Source organism: Nyctibius grandis, chromosome 1 (genome assembly GCF_013368605.1).
Source record: "Nyctibius grandis isolate bNycGra1 chromosome 1, bNycGra1.pri, whole genome shotgun sequence".
NCBI lineage: Eukaryota > Metazoa > Chordata > Aves > Nyctibiiformes > Nyctibiidae > Nyctibius > Nyctibius grandis.
In genome coordinates this window covers 62069342-62076164 of record NC_090658.1, presented here as the reverse complement: position 1 = coordinate 62076164, position 6823 = coordinate 62069342, and positions in this window count along the sequence as shown.

Below are 6823 nucleotides of genomic sequence, written 5' to 3'. Positions count from 1 at the left end.
AAACACAATCCTACCATGCCCAGGCATTCAGAAATTAGGAGAAAGAGACAGAGAAGTTTACTGTTCTTTTTTTTATTTTAAATGAAGTTATAATATGCTTTCTATGTCAGCTTCATGTTTCTGGAGACCTGATTCATCATTTTTGTACACTTGTGGCTGTCAATGCTGCTAGTGACTTCAAAGGGCTTTGGCTCAGGCTGAAATACATCACTGCAGCTTTTATCCCAGAAAGGCCTCTTCACAACACTTTACAAAGATGAGGTGATCTGAAGTTCAATGTCACAGTCCTTTGGAAGGCAGAAGTCCCTTTGGGACCAGACTGGGTTTTTTTTCAGTTCCAGCCTCTTAAGAAAATCCTGATGTAAGCAGTTGTGAGATGCTTTAACACATTTTGTGATTGTCCAGGCTCAATAATGATAAAAATAAATGTGAGATTGTTTTCCAAAGGAAGTTAAACAAGGAGCAAGTAGAAAGCATCTGCAGCAATTTCATAGTAGGTAATATTATATAGCGACTTCTACTTTTTTCCTGTGAAAGCCCAGTGAAGGTACACTTGATGATGTGGGAGGTCTCCAGGCATCCTGGCTTCACGCGAGAGGGTCTCCTCGTGGGATGAGAGCTCTGCCTGGGCTCCTTGTTACTTAGGTAAGGACAGGAAGAGGGGAGGATTCCATGATACACAGAGTTGCTCCAACCTCTTCTGCCTGTGAGTGGGAGTGCGGAGTGTGTTTGCTCTTTGTCTTTGACATGAGGGATATTATCTCCTTTCATTCAGCTAGTTCTTTTATCATGGTATCAAAAGGAGGAAAAAAGTACAGACTCAGACAGCAAAGGAAAACGGACAGAGTTTAAAGTGTGAAAGATCCCCAACAGGAACAGAAGTAATTCCTTCATTCCAATTTTTGACAGTTTGTTGATAATCCCACCGTTATGTCCACAAACAAAGCAAATGATTTTTTTATCTAGAAAAATCAGTTGATTATGCTCTGCCTTTTGCAGTTTACCTTCAGCAAACCACTTTTTGGGTCTGTTGCCTTGATTCCTGTTCAGTGGAAAATCTTTATTCTCCAGATCTTTTACACTGCAATGCCCACCAAGTGTGAGAAAACTGGGGAGGCTCTCCATCTAGCATCAGTTCCTTCAGGAGCCCATCTACCTGTGGTGGCCAGCAGAGCTGACATGCTGGACCCTTACTAGCTCCAGCTCTGCCCTGCCATGGAGATGAGGACAATTGTCCATGGGCTGGGATTTTCCAACAGATCCATGAAGGAGCCTAAAAACACAGACTATACAACAGAAAAGAGTAAATGAGAAGGTTGGTGGCATTAAACAATTTGTTTGCATTACAGTAATTTCTTGAAGAGAGTCTCACTCATGTGAGTAGTATTTTTTTTTTCCATGCAATGAATGTATAAGGTAGCAGAGCTTTATTTTGCCTTTGTTCATGATATTTCCAGTCCTATAAGGCCCAAGAGCTTAGGTAGCCTTCCTGCTGCAGGATGAGGGAAATGGAAAAAAAGTTGGAAAAGTCAAGCTTTTGGCTTTTGTGAGGCTGCTCAGGTTTATCAGCATACGGTCAAAATGGGATGTTTTGCCCAGCCATAAAGTAGGATTAACCCCCTTGTAGCTCCTGTTTTGTTACCTCTTACTTACTCTAGTTATTTTTGGTAAAACTTCAGAGCTAAGAGCATCCTTATGATTACTGCAGCATCTGGCCTTGTCACCACGAAACCAGCTTTCCCTGAGCCCAGCAATACGACTTATACCATATGCTCCCAACTGCCCACGCGGTCTTCTGACCCATTTGCTGCACCTCTTGTTACCTGTATCACCTCCATACATTTGTTTAGGTGCCTTAACCTCCCCAGCAGCCCAGCTGACTGCTGGGGGAAGAACAGAGTGGGTGAGAGATTCTGTGTCTCAAGGCGATTTAGTCTAGAGAAGAGGAGGCTCAGGGGAGACCTTATTGCTGTCTACAAGTACCTGAAAGGAGGTTGTAGCGAGTTGGGTGTCAGTCTCTTCTCCCAGGTAACAAGCAATAGGATGATAGGAAACGGCATCAAGTTGTGCCGGGGGAGGTTTAGATTGGATATCAGGAAAAATTTCTTCACCGAAAGGGTTATCAAGCATTGGAACAGGCTGCCCAGGGTAGTGGTGGAGGTATTTAAAAGATGAGTAGATGTGGTGCTTAGGGACATGGTTTAGTGGTGGCCTTGGCAGTGCTGGGTTAACGGTTGGACTTGATGATCTTAAAGGTCCTTTCCAATCAAAATGATTCTGTGATTCTATGATGCTGCCGTGTGAGGCTGATACACTAGGTGGGGCGGTTGTTATGCTGATCAGCAAAAAAACATCTCTCTCTCTCTCTGGCAGTGGATTTCTGCCTGGGATCACCCACCTGCTCGCAGGATTTGAAATATAGGCTTGTTTATAGGAAGCGAGCAGCCCTTCTGCAGCAGAGTTGGTAGATTGCCCTGAGCTGGTTTCAGCTGGGTTCTGCTCCTTCCTGGATGAAGTCATGGCAGAATCATCATTAGTTTCAGCGGCTTTAAATGCAAACTCAGCTGTCTTTAAAAGCACAAAGCTGAAGTGGGATGGGATGATGTGGCAGCTTTCTAAATTTCCTGGAGGCACCCCCCCCCCTTTTTTTTTTTAAATCCATAAAATGTATATTTAAACAACACAAAATGTTGTTATCAGCCATTGCTCTTCCCTCAGCCAAGGTAATGCTGCAAGCTTGACATTATCAGTTGTACTGGTCAAATTGGATCTCCTCATAGTATTGATTCTGCTGTACTTTGGTTGGGGCTTGTGGGTTTTGTATTGATCTGTCAAAGAAACTGCTGAGGAGCAGGTGAGCAAGATCTGTTGTCTGTGTCCTTTGGGAACTAATAGAAGCTCTTATTTTTTGCTGGTAGCCTGTTGCACACCTGAACATTGATTCATTATGAGAGAACTTGGCTTTAATTAGAGCCAGGTTTTCTAGTATTTGTACAGAGTACTTTGACCCCAGTCCACAGCAAGTTCATAAAGACAGACTCTCAGGCTGAGTTGTTCATTTATCATGTAGTCTTCTGAAAAAGAAACCATTAAAATAATTGGACTAAAATTTTTGTATGTGCTGAACCTGAAGTAGTCTTTTCTGAAACAAAACTCAATGGGGTCTATAAAATATGATCAGAAATACACATCTAGACCTCCACTGGTATTGTGCATTGAAGTAGATATTGCTTACCCTGATGTTTTCCTGGTCTGCTAGAGATTTAGATTTGATGTATGCAGCTCTAAGAGCAGATGCAGAATCCCTTGACTGGTCTGAAAAAGCCTGAAAACATGAATTCCTTCTTCCAGCCTGAAAACTCCAGCATTAGAAAGGCTTTCCCCAGAAGCCTAAAACAAAGACATCACTCATTCTTTCCAATCTCAAAACAATTTTTTGGCAGGAAAAAACTTTTTTTTTTTCTTTTTTTCTTTCTTTATTCTTGGAGGAGGAGGGCCTGGCTAGATTTTTGCTTTTCGACTGTATTTCACAAAAACCACCCCAGTAATCTTAAGTGGCTCATATACAAATGATAAGTATCAAAGATAGAATCAAAGCATTCATGTATCACTGCCAAATATCTTGGTGTTTGTACTATTTTTGGCTGTATGATGGAAGATCCATTCCAGTTATATATGTCATCGTCAATCGGTTTGATTTTAACCCCCCAAAAATATGAAGTGGGTTTCACCACCAGCAGCTGAGAAGAAACTACTTCACAATAGAAGAAAATAGGAAAAAGAAAGTCTTTAGACATTTTCTTTTGTTTTATTAAATTTCTCTAGTACCTCTTCAGGGGAAAAAAAGAAATCTTCATTGCATACCATTCACCCTCAATAAGTTCGCAGACGACACCAAGTTGAGCGGGAGTTTTGATCTGCTTGAGGGTAGGAAGGCTCTGCAGAGGCATCTGGACAGGTTGGATCAACAGGCCAAGGCCAGTTGTATGAGGTTCAACAAGGTCAAGTGCCGGGCCCTGCACTTGGGTCACAACAACGCCATGCAACACTACAGGCTTGGGGAAGAGTGGCTGGAAAACTGCCAGGTGGAAAAGGACCTGGGGGTGTTGATTGACGGCCAGTTGAATATGAGCCAGCAGTGTGCCCAGGTGGCCAAGAAGGCCAACAGCATCCTCGTTTGTATCACAAATAGTGTGGCCAGCAGGACAAGGGAAGGGATTGTCCCCCTGTACTCGGCACTGGTGGGTCCACACCTTGAATCCTGTGTTCAGTTTTGGGCCCCTCACTACAAGAAAGACATTGAGGTGCTGGAGCGAGTCCAAAGAAGGGCAACGAGGCTGGTGAAGGGTCTAGAGCACAAGTCTTATGAGGGGAGGCTGAGGGAACTGGGGTTGTTTAGTCTGGAGAAAAGGAGGCGAAGGGGAGACCTTATCACTCTCTACAAGTATCTGAAAGGAGGTTGTAGCGAGGAGTGTGTTGGTCTCTTTTCTCAAGTAACAAGTGATAGGATGAGAGGAAACAGACTCAAGTTGCACCATGGGAGGTTTAGGTTGGATATCAGGAAAAATTTCTTCATGGAAAGGGTTATCAAGCATTGGAACAGGTTGCCCAGAGAAGTGGCTGAGTCACCATCCCTGGAGATATTTAAAAGACATGTAGATGTGGTGCTTAGGGACATGGTTTAGTGGTGGACTTGGCAGCGTTCGGTTAATGGTAGGATGTCATGATCTTAAAGGTCCTTTCCAACCAAAACAATTCTATGATTCTATGATTCTATAAACTAGCGTTGAAACTGCTGAGGACAAAGATAGCCATTTCATTGCTTATAGTAGCCAGAATGCATAAATGACAATGTATTTCATTTTAAAAGTAATTATATATTATATACTTATTATATATTATATTATATTATATAATTATATACTGGAACAGGCTGCCCAAGGAGGTTGTGGAGTCTCCTTCTCTGGAGACATTCAAAACCCGCCTGGATGCGTTTCTGTGTGATATGGTCTAGGTAATCCTGCTCCGGCAGGGAGATTGGACTAGATGATCTTTCGAGGTCCCTTCCAATCCCTAACATTCTGTGATTCTGTGATTCTGTGATTCTGTGATTCTGTATGCTAGTACATGTGCAACAGAAATGTTTTCTATATGAAATAATAACAGTATAGACACTAGATATATGACTAAAAGTAAGCTAAAGCAGTTTTCCCATGCCATATCCTCCAAATGAAACATGAAAAGAACACTCTTACTAAATTAGCAAAACATTTCTCAGTTATTTATTCAATACTGCCTGAGATGATCATGAAAAGTGACTCAGTGAAAAATGACTGTGTCATTTTATAGAATGTAATCCATGTCCTATAAAATTATAGTATTAAAGTAATACAAAAAAACCCGTAAGTCCAGTAAATTACAGCTCTAAGTTCTAGCCACCTCCCACAAAGGTGCAGATGAATATAAGGGCGGGGGAGGAGGGAGGGCCCTTATAATAGCTCTTATTAGCCAGGTCCCAGCCGAGTACAAGCCTCTAGCACTCATACTCTTCCAGCAATCCCCAAGCAGCCATTGCAGCATCTGCAAGACTAAAGAGCCAAAGCTCCCTCACCCCACAGCACCCACAAGAAATGCTTGGTGTGTTTCAGTCCCAGTGGCTCAAGAATATCCAGGGCTGCTGCAGGCTTTCTGAAAGCTTTGGGGCAGGCTGTGTTGCTAGTGCAGCGTGATGGAAGATCTTCACATCCTGGACTGTGGGGAGGGAGACATGTTGTAGTTCCATCCAGATCTCAAAATGTGTAGTTGATAATAGCCTTATGTCAGGATGAAAAGCATAGTTGTTTTTTTTTTTTACCAATTTGAAAATTATGCACTAACCTATTTTGGAGTCAGATACAACATTGACCTAAAGATGCGATAAATAAGGTGGCCTTCTTCACTGCTTGTCACAGCCTTAGGACAACATGGTATCCGAATGCTTCCTTTTAGGTCAACTGTTCAGAAAGCTTCCAAAGTGATTTAGTTCTTGATTTGGACATAAAAACCCATGGGAGATGTACAGCAGAGAATCTGCATGTTCTGGCTAAGCATATTAGAAGGTTTGCCTATTGCACTTGAATCTTCTTTCATAAAACAGAAATCTGATTGTTAAATCTGTAGTAGGAGAGTCTCTTTGTGGACTGGTCTAGTTCAAAAATTGATGTAATTTGCTTAGTTATCTTTAAACATCATCTTTTTCCAAAAGCAGCATGGCAAAATTAATACAAAGTCACTAAAAATATTTAAATTACTAAAATGTTATAGGACTTGTATAACTGTGCAGAGAAAACGAGGCTGCATGGCTGATTTCTCACATGGACAGGCATTGACAGGATTGTTCCTTTAACTTATATGGGCTCATTGAAACATGTGGGGCCAGCACAATCTTCTTTTTAAATCAACTTCATCTCTGCCATGTCATCTTGTAAACTACATGACAGCAGCTTGAGAGCATGCACCTCCTTAATTGATTTTTATTTGTGCTCATTATAACTACTTAATGTTGTTTTCTCCTCCTGTATTTGCTGGCTGTCTGCAAGTTCTTGTGCTTAGTTTGTAGGGTCCCACCATCCTCGACAGCTCTGACTAAGCCGAGCGGCTGCCTTGGCCTGGATTGTCCACGCCACATGTGGAAGAAGCTTTTTCCTTTTGGTGTAGCAACACAACCCTTTGTTTGGAGGTCCCTTTCCCTGGATCAGCTGGCAGGGGGTGGAGGTGGGCTGGCCGGAGGGGATGAGTAAGTGTACCATGCTGTCTTCTCTGCCTCCATCCCTGAAAGCCAAAT